The sequence below is a fragment of the Aquarana catesbeiana genome, linkage group LG05, assembly GCF_042186555.1.
Source record: "Aquarana catesbeiana isolate 2022-GZ linkage group LG05, ASM4218655v1, whole genome shotgun sequence".
NCBI lineage: Eukaryota > Metazoa > Chordata > Amphibia > Anura > Ranidae > Aquarana > Aquarana catesbeiana.
Window position 1 is genome coordinate 172264667 of NC_133328.1, and position 21198 is coordinate 172285864.

Genomic DNA, 21198 nt, shown 5'->3' on the forward strand with positions numbered 1-21198 from the left:
GCTCCTAAAGCGCCTCAAAGAAACTGCTAGCAGTACTTTTTTTCTATGTCCTGCCAGCGCACCACTCCAGGTTGAAAGGCCCGGACTTTCACATTGGAGTGACAGGAGAGGCGCTATAGTGCCTGTAAAGTGCCTCAGTGTGAAAGGGGTCTAAAGGTGCATATGGAGTACAGGCAGCCAGCTGTCAGTGTCTGCAGAAGCCTGACATTGCACCTGTCATCCACTGATCATCGGTGCAATACTTTGCAGGCTCCAAAGTAAGAAAATAATAAATGCACATTGTTTAACCCGCAAAATCATGTACATTTATTTTATTTTTTTTTACTACAGGTAAATTTACCCTTTAACCACTTGCCGCCCGCCCACCATCAAATGACGGCTCAGCGGTGCGGCTCTTGTTCTGGGTGGACATCATTTGATGACCCCCCAGAACGACCGCTCTCGCGCAGTGATCGTTGGCACGCTTTGTTGCTAGGGTACGGCACGACCCTGATCTGTGTAAAGAGCCACCAGTGCTGCCCACCAGTGCTGCCTATCTGTGCCCACCAGTGCTGCCTATCTGTGCCCACCAGTGCTGCCTGCCCACCAGTGCTGCCTATCTGTGCCCGCCAGTGCTGCCTGCCCACCAATGCTGCCTATTTGTGCCCACCAGTGCTGCCTGCCCACCAGTGCTGCCTATCTGTGCCTACCAGTGCTGCCTACCTGTGCCCACCAGTGCTGCCTACCCATCAGTGCTGCCTATCTTTGCCCACCAGTGCTGCCTATCTGTGCCCACCAGTGCTGCCTGCTCACCACTGCTGCCTATCTGTTCCCACCAGTGCTGCCTGCCCACCAGTGCTGCCTATCTGTGCCCACCAGTGCTGCCTATCTGTGCCCACCAGTGCTGCCTATCTGTGCCCACCAGTGCTGCCTATCTGTGCCCACCAGTGCTGCCTGCCCACCAGTGCTGCCTGCCCATCAGTGCTGCCTATCTGTGCCCACCAGTGCTGCCTTTCCACCAGTGCTGCCTGTCTGTGCCCACCAGTGCTGCCTGCTCAACAGTGCTGTCTATCTGATCCCACCAGTGCTGCCTGCCCACTATCTGTGCCCACCAGTGCTGCCTACTCATCAGTGCTGCCTATCTGTGCCCACCAATGCTGCCAGTGCTACCTGCCCACCAGTGCTGCCTATCTGTGCCCACCAGTGCTGCCTATCTGTGCCCACCAGTGCTGCCTGCCCACCAGTGCTGCCTATCTGTGCCTGCCCACCAGTGCTGCCTATCTGCCCACCAGTGCTGCCTATCTGCCCGCCAGTGCTGCCTGCCCATCAGTGCTGCCTATCTGTGCCCACCAGTACGGCCTGCCCATCAGTGCTGCATATCTGTGCCCACCAGTGCTGCCTATCTGTGCCCATCAGTGCTGCCTGCCCACCAGTGCTGCCTATCTGTGCCCACCAGCTACCTGCTCACCAGTGCAGCCTATCAGTGCCCACCAGTGCTGCCTGCCCATCAGTGCTGCCTATCGGTGTCCAACAGTGCTGCCTGCCCACCAGTGCTGCCTATCTGTGACCACCAGTGCTGCCTATCTGTGTCCACCGGTGCTGCCTGCCCACCAGTGCTGCCTATCTGTGTCCAACAGTGCTGACTGCCCACCAATGCTGCCTATCTGTGCCCACCAGTGCTGCCTGCCCACCAGTGCTGCCTATCTGTGCCCACCAGTGCTGCCTATCTGTGCCCATCAGTGCTTCCTGCCCACTAGTGCTGCCTATCTGTGCCCACCAGTGCTGCCTGCCCACCAGTGCTGCCTGTCTGTGCCCACCAGTGCTGCCTGCCCACCAGTGCTGCCTGTCTGTGCCCACCAGTGCTGCCTATCTGCCCACCAGTGCTGCCTATCTGCCCACCAGTGCTGCCTATCTGTGCCCATCAGTGCTGCCTATCTGTGCCCATCAGTGCTGCCTATCTGTGCCCACCAGTGCTGCCTATCTGTGCCCACCAGTGCTGCCTATCTGTGCCCACCAGTGCTGCCTGCCCACCATGCTGCCTATCTGTGCTGCCTATCTGTGCCCACCAGTGCTGCCTACCCACCAATGCTGCCTATCTGTACCCACCAGTGCTGCCTGCCCACCAGTGCTGCCTATCTGTGCCCACCAGTGCTGTGTGCCCACTAGTGCTGCCTATCAAAATAATAAAGTTACACTTACCTGCTCTTTGCAGTGGTTTTGCACAGATCAGCCCCGATCCTCCCCTTCTTCGATCCCTCGCCAGCACTCCCGGCCCCTCCCTGCTTTTGAGTGCCACCCACAGGAGCCAACCAGCCACAGAGGACATTGGAGCCAGCCAGGCACCCAGTCACAGCAGGGTGCCAGCCACCCACAGGATCCAGCTACAGAGGATGCGGGAGCTAGCCAGGCACCTAGCCACAGCAGGGTGCCAGCCACCCACCCACAGCAGGGAGTCAGCCAGCCACAGAGGATGCTGGAGCAGCTACAGTACCCGCAGATAAGGTAAGTGGAGCGCTACACAGCGCCAATTTTATGTCTACTTTGTGAGAGGTTGGGCAGGGGTCAGAGTCATGGCACAAGGAGGGGATCCCCTGAGGACCAGAGTCAATGAAGGTGTTTACAGTACACTCTGTTAGAAAGAGGGCCCCCTCCAAGTCCCATTAGACTCCTCTGTAGTCTCTAATGAGGCCTGGAGGGGGCTCTTTCTAACAGAGACTCTCTAATGGACACTAAAAGGGGCACCTCTGTTTGAGAGAGACCTCCCTTCAGGTCCCATTATAGTCCTTTGTAGTCTGTAATGGGTCCTGAAGGGGGTCTCTCTCTAACAGAGACTCTCCAATGGACACTGTTAGAGAGAGACCCCCCTCCAGGTCCCATTAGACTCTGTTGTAGTCTCTAATGGGGCCTGGAGGGGAAACTTTATAAAGGACTCTCTAATGGACACAGAGAGGGCCTCTGCTAGAGAGAGACCCCCCTCCAGGTCCCATTAGAGTTGCCTGCTTCACTTCCTGTATTTTGGTTATTGTTGAATGTGAGAATGTAGGGGCGGGGCCTGACAAGGGGCCCTTGCTTTATTTGGTCCAGGGGCCCTGAGTTTTGTCAGTCCGCCCCAGGATTAAAGAGTAAGCCTCTCTCCCCTGCAGTAGCACTTAGTATGGGCCCTTACACTTTAAACATGAAAAATAGAGGCATTAACATATATTTGGGGGTCACAGTATACATTCAGGGGCCCCTTCCCCCTAGCCCTGCAGAATGGGGGCCCCTTACCCCTCAGGTATACAGGGTGATGGCTCTCTTTACTGTACACTGCTAGGAGTCATAACTACTACAAGATAAGGGCCCCCAAACTAAGCACTGTGAGGGGCCCCTCCACCTCAGGCCTCTGCTTTACTGCACACTGTTAGGGGCCTCTCGTCTTTATTCTTATAGGATAGGGGCCCCTCCACCTCAGACCTGCAGACTGAGGGCCACTTTACTGTCAGGGGCCAATACACATTATAAGTGCAGGGTAAATGGTCTTTCTCATGACACCTTGAGGTGTCTTAACCTCAGACCTCCAGGGCAGGGCCCCCTTTACTGCCAGTACTGTCAGAGGTCCCTTTCTCTGAGGCATAGAAGGTAAGCGACCCCCATTAGCACTCAGTATGGGGCCCTTCAACTTTAAGTCTGCACAAGAGGGGACTCGATGTATACTTTCAGGGGCCCCTCCTCAGGCATACAGGGTGATTACCCCTTCTCTTTGCTCTTACAGGGTGATAGTGACAAGGCCTTCCACCTCATACCTTCTGGGCAAAGCTGAATTTACTGCTGAGGAGGTCATACTTTTCAAACCAGCAAGGTGAGGTGCCCCTTCACCTCAGATCTGCACTGCCCCCAGGAGGCTGTAGTAGTCTCAGTGTCCCGCACCCCTCCCTCATTGTCACCTCTTAAAGGTGCACCTCATTCCGCAGCTCATCAATGACATCACCCCAAAGCGCAAATACAGGTGTGTTGAGGTGGGGGTGTGTGTATATATAATATATATATATACACACACTCACTCTTCTTAAAATAAATGTAACATTTTAAAATGTTCTTCCACACTTAGAGGCATACCGTTCATTTAATGGCATAAGTAAATTAACCATATAGAATAGCGCTGTAGTTATGGGTACAGGAAAAAATAAAAAACAACAACAAACACTGGTAGTAACAATCAACATGTCCATTTATCCCAAGAATTTAAAGGAAGACTGCATACATTAACTATGTGAACAATCATTGTACACAGTAAATAACTAGTGAAAACACTACATACATAAAAATAAAGCAATGAAGCTGTCCCATGCAGTATGTACAGGAGAGGAGTGTGGAGGGTATGACAGTCAGCAATATGTACAGGAAAGGAGTGTGGAGGGTATGACTTTGGGAAGTATGTACAGGAGAGAAGTGCGGAGGGTATGACAGTGGGCAGTATGTACAGGAGAGGAGCGTGGAGGGTATGACAGTGGGCAGTATGTACAGGAGAGGAATGTGGAGTGTATGATAGTGGGAAGTATGTACAGGAGAGGAGTGTGGAGGGTATGACTGTGGGAAGTATGTACAGAAGAGGAGTGCGGATGGTATGACAGTGGGCAGTATGTACAGGAGAGGAGTGTGGAGGAGATGACAGTGGAAAGTATGTGCAGGAGATGATTGTGGAGGGTATGACAGTGGGCAGTATATACAGGAGAGGAGTGTGGATGGAATGAAAGTGGGCAGTATATACAGGATAGGAGTGTGTAGGGTATAAAAGTGGGCAGTATATACAGGAGAGGAGTGTAGAGGGTATGACAGTGAGCAGTATGTACAGGAGAGGAGTGCAGAGGTTATGACAGTGGGAAGTATATACAGGAGAGGAGTGTGGGGGGTATGACAGTGGACAGTATGTACAGGAGAGGAGAGTGGAGGCTATGACAATGGCTGTATGTACAGGAGAGGAGTGTGGAGGGTATGACAGTGGGCAGTATGTACAGGAGAGGAAAACTAAAACTACACACACCTCCACCCTGTCTGGACAGATGTGTGTAGTTTTATTGTGTGTATGGTTCATCTCACCACCGGTAGACCTGTTTGAGAACCATCACGGGCCAACCTATATATTTCATTGAACACTGGCTGAGATTCTTGGAAGTTAATATTGCTGAGGCTAGATGTGGATAAAACCCCCTCCTTCCTTATAACTACGGGGTCTTGTGGAAATTTTAAAAAACGAATCAGATCTCTATAATTTAAAATAAAAAATCTCTGGTAAGAGGAGTGAATTTATGTGGAGACGGCCTTTCTATGAGCACCTTTTCATGCTGGGTCTGTTGATTCTGTACACAGATTAATCACTAGGATATTTAATTTTCAATTGAACTGTCAGTAGTGGATTTATGTATATGAATCCTCGTGAAGGACTTTTTAAGGATTATTGACATAACATTGTACTTTTATATACACAGTTTTTTTCTTACCATTTTATTACTGTTGGATATATATTTGTTGCTATCTTTTGCTCACTTAGAGAAGCGCAGCAAGTCACTTATAAATCTCTTTTTCTGAGTCTTATATTCGGACCTACTAGGCTGTGGCTCTCACAACTGTTCATTTTTTATTTTCTGATCAATGATTTTATTCATTTTAATTTTTTTTTGCACATTTGTTTGAATGTGCGTTAAGCAGAGGATTTTTTTTAGGTAAGATTCATACAATTGTACTGCTATGTAAATAGCAGAAAACCCAGCGCTGTGCTCTGGTAATTTGTATATAGAGGGTTTAGGTTAGACTTTGTAGAAAGTTTGGATAACACAGGGTGACCTAGAATGGTGATAAGGTGACAAGGTGTCTCCAGTGTAAGAAAAAAAATGCCATGTGTCACTGACAGTAAAGAGAGGTAAATCCCCCAATCTGATCATTTATATTTATATATTCACCATGAAAGAGACCCTGTCATTATCTGTATTGTCTGTTAATAATGATAGATATAAAACTAGCTCATAACAAATGATGATAATAGAAGCTATTGATAGATAATAATGGAAGCGAATAATAGATTATAATGATGTATTTATACTTAGTATCCATCTACTATTATCTTTATTATTATTATTATTAACTTATTCCAATCGTCAACATGCTACTGTATATTAAAGCCCCAATTTTTAAACCCTCTCTAACGTGCACTGACAGCCTATTGTCCTTTATACCCTGTGAAGTCCTCCATTCAGGTTCCTTATTGCTGCCAGTTTTGATAAGGGGGGCACTAATCCAGTGCTCCAATGGCACCCCAACACCTCCGATCCCTTACCACCCCCCTGTAATGATGTTAGTCCTCTTGTCACTCCCTGAGTAGTGTGATGGCAGCTCCAAAATCCTTCACCTGCACAGTAGCCACTGTCAGGGTCGGTTCACACTGGGGCAACACGACTTCAGCGCGACTTTGTACCGCGACTTCAACGCGGCTTCAGCGCGACTTCAGCGCGACTTCAGCAAATTACAAGGCGACTTGAAGTCGCCTCCATGACAGGCGACTTCGCCTGTGGTTAATCAGCTCTCTGGGAGGGGGGGAGGGAGGGGTTTTCCCTGCAAAGTCGCTTGACTTTACAGAGAGATCCGACTTGGAGGCGACTTCCATTGATTTCTATGGTACAGGTCGCCTACCAAGTCGGATCAAAGTAGTACAGGGAGTACGCTCTGAAGTCGGAGCGACTTCAGTAGCGTCTATTAAGACGCTAGCGTTCACTCCCATTGAAACTATTTCTGGGGCGACTTGGGGCGACTTGAGGGCGTACAAGTCGGATCCCAAGTCGCCCCAGTGTGAACCGAGCCTAAGTGTCTCTACACCCTCACCTTCCCTGTCTGTGTGGGCAGGTGGGGCTCTACCCTGTGAGTCAGTGTGTGCGCATCTATATATGTGAGATGTGGTCTTTAGACTGTAAGCTCTCTCAAGGATAAGCTCAGCTTTGGTACCAGGTTACTAAGGGCCCTTTCACAGAGGCTTTCCGATCATCTGTCAGTTTTTCAGGCGGACCTGATCAGACACTCCATTCACCCCTATGGGGCAGCGGAAGTCGGCGGTGACATGTTTGCTGACATCCACTTCTATCTGATCTGATTCTGTCTGCCAAATCCAGACAGATGGTTACCCTATTTTCCATCTGTCTGGCGGACGGACAGCACGTTTTTATCTGATCTCCCCATAGAGGAGAGCGGGACTCTGACAGATCCATCTCTGCACAGTGAGTGGAGATGGACCTGTGATCCGCCTGCTCAGTGGGGCTCAATGGAGCAATCCCCCGCTGAGCAAGCGGAGTCCATCAAACGGACAAGCCCATGTGAAAGGAGCCTAAAGGTGCATATAGAGTACAGGCAGCCAGCTGTCATTAGTGTCTGCAGAAGCCTGATATTGCACCTGTGATCCACTGATCACGAGTGCAATACTTTGCAGGCTCCAAAGTAAGGAAGTAATAAATGCACATAGCAAAATTTATTCAAGAGAAGGAGACCTGGACTTTGCATTGAAGTACAAAATAAACTTTTATTTATGTTTAAAATTCACATTGTTAACATGACATGTTAAAAACAAAACATGGGGTTTGGTCTAAACAACGCTCGCACCACCTAACACAACCAACTATTACAACAGTAAAAAAGATTGTTGAAATGATTCATTTGGAGTGATATCAGTAGAAGGCAAAGCTGGTTGGTGGTAGAGACGTAGTGTAGAAAAAAAAAAACATGTTACGTGCCCTTATGCGCTTCTTCAGGAGCTTACAGTCTAATATACATATTGCGGTCTTTTGTTATAAAAAAATATCAAAAGTAAAAATAAAGCTATAACAATTATTTGATAATATAAACAATAACTAGCATGTCAAAGAGTGTGCTTCCCCCCTAAAGGCAATCTTACTAGAAGGCATGTGATCATAAGTGGACAAGTCCCAACTGTGGAGGTGTACAAATATGATTTATTAAGGCAGGAAACAGCTAGCATATAACAAGGGGAAGCAAAACTACTTATGGTGCATAATATGAGAAACAATATATGCAGGCAAACCTGACGTGATCATCCACCAATCAGCGGCTTCTCATGCCTAAAGTAGTATAAAGCTCTAAAAGCAAGTGCACAAATATGTGTATGTACGTATAGGAATTCAAAACACAGAAGACACACCCTCTGTAACAAGTAGCCAGAGAGAGTATATAGAGTTCAAAAGGTGCTTACCAACAAATCCTTATAACTTGTGTAGGACGGGGTAATCACCATATCCTCAGCCAAACTAGGGAACTTACTTTAAACGAGGCAATAGTGCCATACAAATGTAGAAGGAACAGCCCAAAATGGCTATCCCTATGTAAAGTCCACTTTAAGTGTAGGAGGCCAGTGTAGCTCCAACAGTATTAAGGCTAAAAGGAAACAGAAGAGGAATTGCATCAGTAGCCCAGTAAATAAGATAGAATAGCAAGACTTCTGGGCGGCCACACAGTTAGGTCATAAAACCACCGCAACAACCACAGCCAGCCAGGCAGATCATCAGAACAGGTTTGAGCAGATTGACATGCTAAAAATAGAAAATGTAGAAATGGAACAAGTATTTTTAATAAATATCCATAAATGATTAATTGAGACAACAAACAATCCAGTATTAGATCCGGATAACCCAAACGATAATTATTTAGGTCATTATATAACACATATTTGAGTCCTTTTTCACCCTGGTACAGGGCAGCAATAGAGATAACCATATGAAAACAAACATAGTATATCACCATACCAGAGTCAATATAGAAATTATTATTCATATAGTGTATCGTATTGTATATCTCGGCAGGGACCAGCAGGTTAAGATTGAATACATTTTTATTGATTTCCAAAATGAAAAAACGAGAGCAAAGGGGAGTACAGAATGAAGAAAAAAAGGGAGGGGGGGTAGTGGTATACATATACCGCACAACATACCAAACATTGTAAACAGTTGTATAAGTGCTTGAACCAGTTCTTAATAACACAATGCAACATCTATATTACTTTGATTACAGGTAATAATATATAACTCATGAGCTAACAGTCGAAGGGGGGTATAGGAGAAGGAAAAGAAGGGGGTAGGAGAGGGGGGAAGAACTTAGCAGTATATATAAGGTGAATTCCTGATATCAGGTATCTCAAACCTTGGGAAGGTGACGTAGCTCTCAGAATTGGGCACCCGAGTGCATCGGATGGTCCTAGTGGAGGGTAATCAATATTATATAATATGTATCTGTTTGAAATTGGCTTGCTCCCTAAGCAGAAATCCTGTTAAGGAAGGGGTCAGAGGATGAGTGGTGAAGCCAGATGTACCATAATTTCATGTGCTTGTCCCAAGTATCCCCCATCTTTGCCTGCAGCTCCTCCATAAGCATGGTGTTATTGATGATGTCTATCCATCTGCCGATGGAGGGATGATTTCTGTTTTCCAATGCTGCGTTATGACATGGCAAGCTGCGGATAGAATGAATCTGAGAAGGCACTTTTTATGGGAGTTAATTGGACCTGGTAGGATGGATAGGAGGGCCACCTTAGGGAGGGAACAAGAGAGATATTATATATATCATTGTATATGTCAAAATCCTGGTTCCAGAAAGGGCGAACTCGGTCGCATTCCCACCACACATGGAGGTAGGAGCCTTTTCCTCTGTGACACTACCAGAAAACGTCTGAAGTATTGGGATACATTTTGTGTACCGTGACTGGATCCCTGTACCACCGAGATAGAAGTTTGTAGTTCTTCTCTTGTGTAAACCCGGAGATAGATGATTTGTGTGTGAGTGAATGAGGTGTGCCATTGTTCCAGGGATATTTCTATGCCTAGGTCCCTGGACCACCTTTGCGTGAAGTTAGGGAGTGTATTGTAGGTGTGGGACTGTATTTCTTTGTAAATTGGGGGTCTGAGAGAGACTACACATATCCTTGAAAGCTCTGCGTGGTCTGTGGATTTGTCCAGAGAGATGTAGAGTTTTGCTAAGTTGTGACAGAGACAGCATGGATAACCAGTCAGTCGAGGTGGGGGATTGTGGGTCTTGTTGCGGACGAAATCTGCCTGTGGTGGGGTGGACGAATTGTCGTGCGGTGGGCCACTGTGTTCTCGCATAGGAGCCACAGTGTCCCTGTGCGTTGTAGGCTGGGAGCGCCAGGTTATCAAATAGGGGGGATAGTGGACTAGGGTCTGTGGACAGAGCGTAGGTGGTTTGTCTACCATACCATAGGGAGAATGCCGCCAGTGTCAAGGGGGAGATCTAGGTCATTGTAAAGAGGCCCTTAACTAAGTACTGTAAGGGGCCCCTTCACCTCAGGTCTCCACTTTACTGTACACTGTCAGTGGCCCCTCCTCTTTAGTGCTATAGGTGAAGGGCTCTTTCACTTATGCCTGCAGACCGAGAGCCCCTTTACCATCAGGGGCTAATACACATTAAGTGTACAGGGTAATGGCCCCCTTCTCATATTGCCACTGTGAGGGGCCCATTAACCTCAGGCCATCAGGAAAAGGCCCCCTTTACTGTCAGGGATCCCTCTTTCTCAGGCATAGAAGGTAAGCCCTCCATTAACACTTAGTATAGAGCCCTTACACTTTAAGCTTGTACCAGAGAAGGGGGCTTAATGTATATTTTAAGGGGCCCCTCCTAAGTCCTGCTGGGCAAGCCCCATTTACTGCTGAGTGGTCATACTTTTTTAAGCCAACAGGCTAAGGGGCTCCCATACTGCCACTGTGAATAAAGGTAGTGACGAGAGCCTTGTGGAAAGAGACAACTTGCCCACATCCCTATAAGACTAAGACTATTGCACATGGCCAAAAATTGTTATCTCGTTTCCGTGGCCCCCGACGCTGACGCCGGTTTCTCCCAGCACGTGTCAGTTGTCAGAGTTGGATGGTACCTCCCTCTGCACACTGATACGTGTGTGGAATCAAGGGGGCGGGCCTGCGTGCCAAGGACTCGGAGGGCGACCCCTCCCACTGCCAATGACACTCATCTGTCTCAGCTGTTACCAACTTGTTCACTGATGAGAGGTACTATATAAACCAGACGGCCAGTCTCATACCTAACAGGTGTCAGACCGGTCATTTCGTTTGGCTATCCCTCAAGGTAATTAGTTTCTTTCTTTTGTGCAGCATACATACTGCTTTTTCATATGGGATAACTTTATAAGCTATGACATGCAAGTACATGCCAATCCACTTACAGATTCAATTGTAACGTGGATGGCATCTAATAGGATCCCACTTGTAATAGTGTGATCTTGTATGCTGGCTAATTGTGATTCTATCTAATCACAATGTACTTTCCCTTCCTCCCCAGCTACTGCACACTGACATACTTACCTTTCTTCCTGTGGTTGTTTGATCTCTGTGCACGGAGGGATCCAACGTCCGTCACCTGTCAATTAGTGTCCTGCATGATCTCTCCCTATCTTTAGTAGGAGTGGTTCATTACCCATGAGCCTATAGGTATGTATAGGACACACTAGTATTTACATTATATTTATACACAATGGATGTATGCTCAATCTAGCTCCAAACTTTGGGTTATACCCCTGGGATAGACTCTACCAGACTGTCCCCTTCTTGTTCTTTAGGTGACAAACACAACCTGTAACAGCCGTTTCCAGTGGCGTCACCTTGCTGGCGGTGGGACGCCCTTTGTGCTCAGCTATGGGTGGTGTACTCATGGGGGTTCCTCAGTAACAGCATCGGCTCTTGGCCCCGATCCCTGTTGGCAAACTATTTTCTTCACTTTTTGTCTTTTCTTGAAGTTAGATGCCGTCTAGCTTTGATCTAAAAGTAACTTTGTGAGAATATTATTTAAATATATCAACGTATTTTGATTCTCATACTTTTTGATGATATGTGAATACTATACCATGTCTGTTCTGCTTTTTCTTTGTAAAATGTCTAGATAACCATTCACCTCACCATCAGCCCCTGAAGAAGAGGTTCCAACTTTTATAAACCTCGAAACGCGTCGGGCTTCTGTTTGTACAGCCCTTAGCTGAAACAGTTATGTGGGTTCTCTGTGTTATCATTGTACACTGATCTGTATTTTTCTCTTGTTACCAACAATTGAATTGTCAGCATCCTCCTTTTTTACTCACATACTAAAATTGTGTTATGTTTTTAACTTTTTGATAATATAATTATGTATATATTTTTTGATACATTGCTTTAAGACTCTTGCCTTACAAAGTCCCATCAGAGGAAAACTACATTCTACTGTATATACTGCCACTGTGAGGGTCTCCTCCACCTCAGACCTACACGGTAAGCCCCCTCCAAACTAGAGCCTGTCAGGGACTCTTCTTCAGACCTACCGCATAGGGTCCCCCACCTCAGGGATGTAAGGTGAGGGGCTCCTCACCAGGTTTGCAGGGTAAGGGCTCCTATACTGACACTGTGAGGGGCCCCTTAACCTCAGGCCTCCAGGAAAAGACTCATTTTACTGTCAAGGGTCCCTCTTGCACAGGCGTACTGGGTAAGCCCCACCTCCATTAGTGCTCAGTATTGGGCCCTTACACTTAAAACCTGTACAATAGGGGGGCTCCGTGTATATTTTCAGGGGCCCATCCTAAGGCATACAGGGCGATATCTGCCCTCCCAATTACACACTGTTAAGGGCCCTTTGGTCTTACAGGGTAAGGGTCCTCCCATACAAAGCACTTTAAGGGGACCCTCCATCTCAGGTCTGAAGACTGAGGGCCCCCTTTGCTGTCAGGGGGCCCAATACACTTTAATCCTACAGGGTAAGGGGCCCTCTCCTCCATAGTCAAACAAGATATTTGGGGGGCACACCCTAATAGATAATTCAAAGATGGTGCAGCTATAACACCATACAACAGAACAAAAATATTACAGCGCACACATACAAAATAACATTTACCTCCTGCAAGGCTTATTTAGAACACCTAGACATTTTCAAAAAGCATTATAAAAAATATGGGTATTTGGTCACCCCATATTGATAATATGGCGTTAAACCCACTTACTGCGACAAAGTACCCCATGATTAGTGGGTCCTACACTATCCATAGACTGGGAGATCCTGCTTCTCTAAACCATGGGAGCATACACTGCTCTATATGAGAGAACTTGAGGTCTCCACTCATTACACAGGAGGACTCTAATGAGAGGCACATTATGAGGGAGTAGGGTGCTCCCAAAAGGATTTGGTTATAAACCATACAATAGACAAACAAGATATTTGGGGGCACACCCTAAAAGATGCATTAAAGATGGTGCAGCCATAAGACCATACAACAGAACTAAATATTACAGCGCACACATGCAAAATTACATTTAAGGCTTATTTAAGTGCCTCTCATTAGAGCCCAAGCCGGGCTGCAAACAGAGGAGGGTTAGGTGCTGGGACAAGCAAACCAGCCCTGTAAAAACTATTTGCTACTGCGGCCAGGAACGTCAGTGAAAAAGCCACTGAGGATTCGTTAACATCTCAGGCAAATAGGCCTAAGAATGACCACACCAAGCATTACATGCAGCGCCACACTTGGGTGTGTCTAAAAGACTTTGTGAAGCCTTGACTACTCTGTTTCTCCTACAATGGGACCTGGATCTTGTTTAGTTGCCACTATATTTCAAGTCGTTACGGTGACTAATTTGGGAAAAGTGTTGAATTTTTTTAATTCTGCCATGGCCGGTCCCAAGCCCGGCTGCAAAAAGAGGACGGTTGGGTGCTGGGACAAGCAAACCAGCCCTGTAAAAACTGTTTGCTACTGCGGCCAGGAATGTCAGTGAAAAAACCACTGAGGATTCGTTAACATCTCAGCCAAACAGGCCTAAGAATGACCGCACCAAGCATTACATGCAGTGCCATATTTGAGTGTGTCTAAAGACTTTGTGAAGCCTTGACTACTCTGTTTCTCCTACAATGGGACCTGGATCTTGTTTTGTTGCCACTATATTTCAAATCGTTATGGTGACTAATTTGGGAAAAGTGTTGAATTTTTTTAACCATGCCATGGCCGGTCCCAAGCCCGGCTGCGAAAAGAGGAGGGTTGGGTGCTGGGACAAGCAAACCTGCCCTGTAAAAACTATTTGCTACTACGGCCAGGAATGTCAGTGAAAAAGCCACTGAGGATTCATTAACATCTCAGCCAAACAGGCCAAAGAATGACCGCACCAAGCATTACATGCAGTGAATACTTGGGTGTGTCTAAAGACTTTGTGAAGCCGTGACTAATCTGTTTCTCCTACAATGGGACCTGAATCTTGTTTAGTTGCCACTATATTTCAATTCATTACGGTGATTAATTTTGGTAAAGTGTTGAATTTTTTAAACTCTGCCATGGCCGGTCCCAAGCCCAGCTGCAAAAAGAGGAGGGTTGGGTTCTGGTACAAGCAAACCAGCCCTGTAAAAACTATTTGCTACTGCGGCCAGGAATGTCAGTGAAAAAGCCACTCAGGATTCATTAACATCTCAGCCAAACAGGCCAAAGAATGACCGCACCAAGTATTACATGCGGTGCCATATTTGGGTGTGTCTAAAGACTTTTTGAAGCCTTGACTACTCTGTTTCTCCTACAATGGGACCTGGATCTTGTTTTGTTGCCACTATGTTTCAATTCGTTACGGTGACTAATTTGGGAAAAGTGTTGAATTTTTTTAACTCTGCCATGGCCGGTCCCAAGCCCGGCTGCGAAAAGAGGAGGGTTGGGTAATGGGACAAGCAAACCAGCCCTGTAAAAACTATTTGCTACTGCGGCCAGGAACGTCAGTGAAAAAGCCACTGAGGATTTGTTAACATCTCGGCCAAAAAGGCCTAAGAATGATCTCACCAAGCATTACATGCAGTGCCACATTTGGGTGTGTCTAAAGACTTTGTGAAGCCTTGACTACTCAGTTTCTCCTACAATGGGACCTGGATCTTGTTTTGTTGCCATTATATTTCAAGTCGTTACGGTGACTAATTTGGGAAAAGTGTTGAATTTTTTTAACTCTGCCATGGCCGGTCCCAAGCCCGGCTGCGAAAAGAGGAGGGTTGGGTGCTGGGACAAGCAAACCAGCCCTATAAAAACTATTTGCTACTGCGGCCAGGAACGTCAGTGAAAAAGCCACTGAGGATTCGTTAACATCTCAGCCAAAAAGGCCTAAGAATGACCGCACCAAGCATTACATGCAGTGCCATATTTGGGTGTATCTAAAGACTTTGTGAAGCCTTGACTACTCTGTTTCTCCTACAATGGGATCTGGATCTTGTTTGGTTGCTACTATATTTCAAGTCGTTACGGTGACTAATTTGGGAAAAGTGTTGAATTTTTAAAACTCTGCCATGGCCGGTCCCAAGCCCGGCTGCGAAAAGAGGAGGGTTGGGTGCTGGGACAAGCAAACCTGCCCTGTAAAAACTATTTGCTACTGCGGCCAGGAACGTCAGTGAAAAAGCCACTGAGGATTCGTTAACATCTCAGCCAAACAGGCCAAAGAATGACCGCACCAAGCATTACATGCAGTGCCATATTTGGGTGTATCTAAAGACTTTGTGAAGCCTTGACTACTCCGTTTCTCCTACAATAGGACCTGGATCTTGTTTGGTTGCTACTATATTTCAAGTCGTTACGGTGACTAATTTGGGAAAAGTGTTGAATTTTTTTAACTCTGCCATGGCCGGTCCCAAGCCCGGCTGCGAAAAGAGGAGGGTTGGGTGCTGGGACAAGCAAACCTGCCCTGTAAAAACTATTTGCTACTGCGGCCAGGAACATCAGTGAAAAAGCCACTGAGGATTCGTTAACATGTCAGCCGAAAAGGCCTAAGAATGACCGCACCAAGCATTACATGCAGTGCCATATTTGGGTGTGTCTAAAGACTTTGTGAAGCCTTGACTACTCTGTTTCTCCTACAATGGGACCTGGATCTTGTTTTGTTGCCACTATATTTCAAATCGTTACGGTGACTAATTTGGGAAAAGTGTTGAATTTTTTAAACTCTGCCATGGCCGGTCCCAAGCCCGGCTGCGAAAAGAGGAGGGTTGGGTGCTGGGACAAGCAAACCTGCCCTGTAAAAACTATTTGCTACTGCGGCCAGGAACGTCAGTGAAAAAGCCACTGAGGATTTGTTAACATCTCAGCCAAAAAGGCCTAAGAATGACCGCACCAAGCATTACATGCAGTGCCATATTTGGGTGTGTCTAAAGACTTTGTGAAGCCTTGACTACTCTGTTTCTCCTACAATGGGACCTGGATCTTGTTTAGTTGCCACTATATTTCAAGTCGTTACGGTGACTAATTTGGGAAAAGTATTGAATTTTTTTAACTCTGCCATGGCCGGTCCCAAGCCCGGCTGTGAAAAGAGGAGGGTTGGGTGCTGGGACAAGCAAACCTGCCCTGTAAAAACCATTTGCTACTGCGGCCAGGAACGTCAGTGAAAAAGCCACTGAGGATTCGTTAACATCTCAGCCAAAAAGGCCTAAGAATGACCGCACCCAGCATTACATGCAGTGCCATATTTGGGTGTGTCTAAAGACTTTGTGAAGCCTTGACTACTCTGTTTCTCCTACAATGGGACCTGGATCTTGTTTAGTTGCCACTATATTTCAAGTCGTTATGGTGACTAATTTGGGAAAAGTGTTGAATTTTTTTAACTCTGCCATGGCCGGTCCCAAGCCCGGATGCGAAAAGAGGAGGGTTGGGTGCTGGGACAAGCAAACCTGCCCTGTAAAAACTATGTGCTACTGCGGCCAGGAACGTCAGTGAAAAAGCCACTGAGGATTCGTTAACATCTCAGCCAAAAAGGCCTAAGAATGACCGCACCAAGCATTACATGCAGTGCCATATTTGGGTGTGTCTAAAGACTTTGTGAAGCCTTGACTACTCTGTTTCTCCTACAATGGGACCTGGATCTTGTTTAGTTGCCACTATATTTCAAGTCGTTACGGTGACTAATTTGGGAAAAGTGTTGAATTTTTTTAACTCTGCCATGGCCGGTCCCAAGCCCGGCTGTGAAAAGAGGAGGGTTGGGTGCTGGGACAAGCAAACCTGCCCTGTAAAAACTATTTGCTACTGCGGCCAGGAACGTCAGTGAAAAAGCCACTGAGGATTCATTAACATGTCAGCCAAAAAGGCCTAAGAATGACCGCACCAAGCATTACATGCAGTGCCATATTTGGGTGTGTCTAAAGACTTTGTGAAGCCTTGACTACTCTGTTTCTCCTACAATGGGACCTGGATCTTGTTTAGTTGCCACTATATTTCAAGTCGTTACGGTGACTAATTTGGGAAAAGTGTTGAATTTTTTTAACTCTGCCATGGCCGGTCCCAAGCCCGGCTGCGAAAAGAGGAGGGTTGGGTGCTGGGACAAGCAAACCTGCCCTGTAAAAACTTTTTGCTACTGCGGCCAGGAACGTCAGTGAAAAAGCCACTGAGGATTCGTTAACATGTCAGCCAAAAAGGCCTAAGAATGACCGCACCAAGCATTACATGCAGTGCCATATTTGGGTGTGTCTAAAGACTTTGTGAAGCCTTGACTACTCTGTTTCGTCTACAATGGGACCTGGATCTTGTTTAGTTGCCACTATATTTCAAGTCGTTACGGTGACTAATTTGGGAAAAGTGTTGAATTTTTTTAACTCTGCCATGGCCGGTCCCAAGCCCGGCTGCGAAAAGAGGAGGGTTGGGTGCTGGGACAAGCAAACCTGCCCTGTAAAAACTTTTTGCTACTGCGGCCAGGAACGTCAGTGAAAAAGCCACTGAGGATTCGTTAACATGTCAGCCAAAAAGGCCTAAGAATGACCGCACCAAGCATTACATGCAGTGCCATATTTGGGTGTGTCTAAAGACTTTGTGAAGCCTTGACTACTCTGTTTCTCCTACAATGGGACCTGGATCTTGTTTAGTTGCCACTATATTTCAAGTCGTTACGGTGACTAATTTGGGAAAAGTGTTGAATTTTTTTAACTCTGCCATGGCCGGTCCCAAGCCCGGCTGCGAAAAGAGGAGGGTTGGGTGCTGGGACAAGCAAACCTGCCCTGTAAAAACTATTTGCTACTGCGGCCAGGAACGTCAGTGAAAAAGCCACTGAGGATTCGTTAACATCTCAGCCAAAAAGGCCTAAGAATGACCGCACCAAGCATTACATGCAGTGCCATATTTGGGTGTGTCTAAAGACTTTGTGAAGCCTTGACTACTCTGTTTCTCCTACAATGGGACCTGGATCTTGTTTAGTTGCCACTATATTTCAAGTCGTTACGGTGACTAATTTGGGAAAAGTGTTGAATTTTTTTAACTCTGCCATGGCCGGTCCCAAGCCCGGCTGCGAAAAGAGGAGGGTTGGGTGCTGGGACAAGCAAACCTGCCCTGTAAAAACTATTTGCTACTGCGGCCAGGAACGTCAGTGAAAAAGCCACTGAGGATTCGTTAACATCTCAGCCAAAAAGGCCTAAGAATGACCGCACCAAGCATTACATGTAGTGCCATATTTGGGTGTGTCTAAAGACTTTGTGAAGCCTTGACTACTCTGTTTCTCCTACAATGGGACCTGGATCTTGTTTGGTTGCCAATATATTTCAAGTCGTTACGGTGACTAATTTGGGAAAAGTGTTGAATTTTTTTAACTCTGCCATGGCCGGTCCCAAGCCCGGCTGCGAAAAGAGGAGGGTTGGGTGCTGGGACAAGCAAACCTGCCCTGTAAAAACTATTTGCTACTGCGGCCAGGAATGTCAGTGAAAAAGCCACTGAGGATTCGTTAACATGTCAGCCAAAAAGGCCTAAGAATGACCGCACCAAGCATTACATGCAGTGCCATATTTGGGTGTGTCTAAAGACTTTGTGAAGCCTTGACTACTCTGTTTCTCCTACAATGGGACCTGGATCTTGTTTAGTTGGCACTATATTTCAAGTCGTTACGGTGACTAATTTGGGAAAAGTGTTGAATTTTTTTAACTCTGCCATGGCCGGTCCCAAGCCCGGCTGCAAAAAGAGGAGGGTTGGGTGCTGGGACAAGCAAACCTGCCTTGTAAAAACTATTTGCTACTGCGGCCAGGAACGTCAGTGAAAAAGCCACTGAGGATTCGTTAACATCTCAGCCAAAAAGGCCTAAGAATGACCGCACCAAGCATTACATGCAGTGCCATATTTGGGTGTGTCTAAAGACTTTGTGAAGCCTTGACTACTCTGTTTCTCCTACAATGGGACCTGGATCTTGTTTAGTTGGCACTATATTTCAAGTCGTTACGGTGACTAATTTGGGAAAAGTGTTGAATTTTTTTAACTCTGCCATGGCCGGTCCCAAGCCCGGCTGCGAAAAGAGGAGGGTTGGGTGCTGGGACAAGCAAACCTGCCCTGTAAAAACTATTTGCTACTGCGGCCAGGAATGTCAGTGAAAAAGCCACTGAGGATTCGTTAACATGTCAGCCAAAAAGGCCTAAGAATGACCGCACCAAGCATTACATGCAGTGCCATATTTGGGTGTGTCTAAAGACTTTGTGAAGCCTTGACTACTCTGTTTCTCCTACAATGGGACCTGGATCTTGTTTGGTTGCCAATATATTTCAAGTCGTTACGGTGACTAATTTGGGAAAAGTGTTGAATTTTATTAACTCTGCCATGGCCGGTCCCAAGCCCGGCTGCGAAAAGAGGAGGGTTGGGTGCTGGGACAAGCAAACCTGCCCTGTAAAAACTATTTGCTACTGCGGCCAGGAATGTCAGTGAAAAAGCCACTGAGGATTCGTTAACATGTCAGCCAAAAAGGCCTAAGAATGACCGCACCAAGCATTACATGCAGTGCCATATTTGGGTGTGTCTAAAGACTTTGTGAAGCCTTGACTACTCTGTTTCTCCTACAATGGGACCTGGATCTTGTTTAGTTGGCACTATATTTCAAGTCGTTACGGTGACTAATTTGGGAAAAGTGTTGAATTTTTTTAACTCTGCCATGGCCGGTCCCAAGCCCGGCTGTGAAAAGAGGAGGGTTGGGTGCTGGGACAAGCAAACCTGCCTTGTAAAAACTATTTGCTACTGCGGCCAGGAACGTCAGTGAAAAAGCCACTGAGGATTCGTTAACATCTCAGCCAAAAAGGCCTAAGAATGACCGCACCAAGCATTACATGCAGTGCCATATTTGGGTGTGTCTAAAGACTTTGTGAAGCCTTGACTACTCTGTTTCTCCTACAATGGGACCTGGATCTTGTTTAGTTGCCACTATATTTCAAGTCGTTACGGTGACTAATTTGGGAAAAGTGTTGAATTTTTTTAACTCTGCCATGGCCGGTCCCAAGCCCGGCTGCGAAAAGAGGAGGGTTGGGTGCTGGGACAAGCAAACCTGCCCTGTAAAAACTATTTGCTACTGCGGCCAGGAATGTCAGTGAAAAAGCCACTGAGGATTCGTTAACATGTCAGCCAAAAAGGCCTAAGAATGACCGCACCAAGCATTACATGCAGTGCCATATTTGGGTGTGTCTAAAGACTTTGTGAAGCCTTGACTACTCTGTTTCTCCTACAATGGGACCTGGATCTTGTTTAGTTGCCACTATATTTCAAGTCGTTTTGGTGACTAATTTGGGAAAAGTGTTGAATTTTTTTAACTCTGCCATGGCCGGTCCCAAGCCCGGCTGCGAAAAGAGGAGGGTTGGGTGCTGGGACAAGCAAACCTGCCCTGTAAAAACTATTTGCTACTGTGGCCAGGAACGTCAGTGAAAAAGCCACTGAGGATTTGTTAACATCTCAGCCAAAAAGGCCTAAGAATGACCGCACCAAGCATTACATGCAGTGCCATATTTGGGTGTGTCTAAAGACTTTGTGAAGCCTTGACTACTCTGTTTCTCCTACAATGGGACCTGGATCTTGTTTAGTTGCCACTATATTTCAAGTCGTTACGGTGACTAATTTGGGAAAAGTGTTGAATTTTTTTAACTCTGCCTTGGCCGGTCCCAAGCCCGGCTGCGAAAAGAGGAGGGTTGGGTGCTGGGACAAGCAAACCTGCCCTGTAAAAACTATTTGCTACTGCGGCCAGGAACGTCAGTGAAAAAGCCACTGAGGATTCATTAACATCTCAGCCAAAAAGGCCTAAGAATGACCGCACCAAGCATTACATGCAGTGCCATATTTGGGTGTGTCTAAAGACTTTGTGAAGCCTTGACTACTCTGTTTCTCCTACAATGGGACCTGGATCTTGTTTGGTTGCCACTATATTTTAAGTCGTTACGGTGACTAATTTGGGAAAAGTGTTGAATTTTTTTAACTCTGCC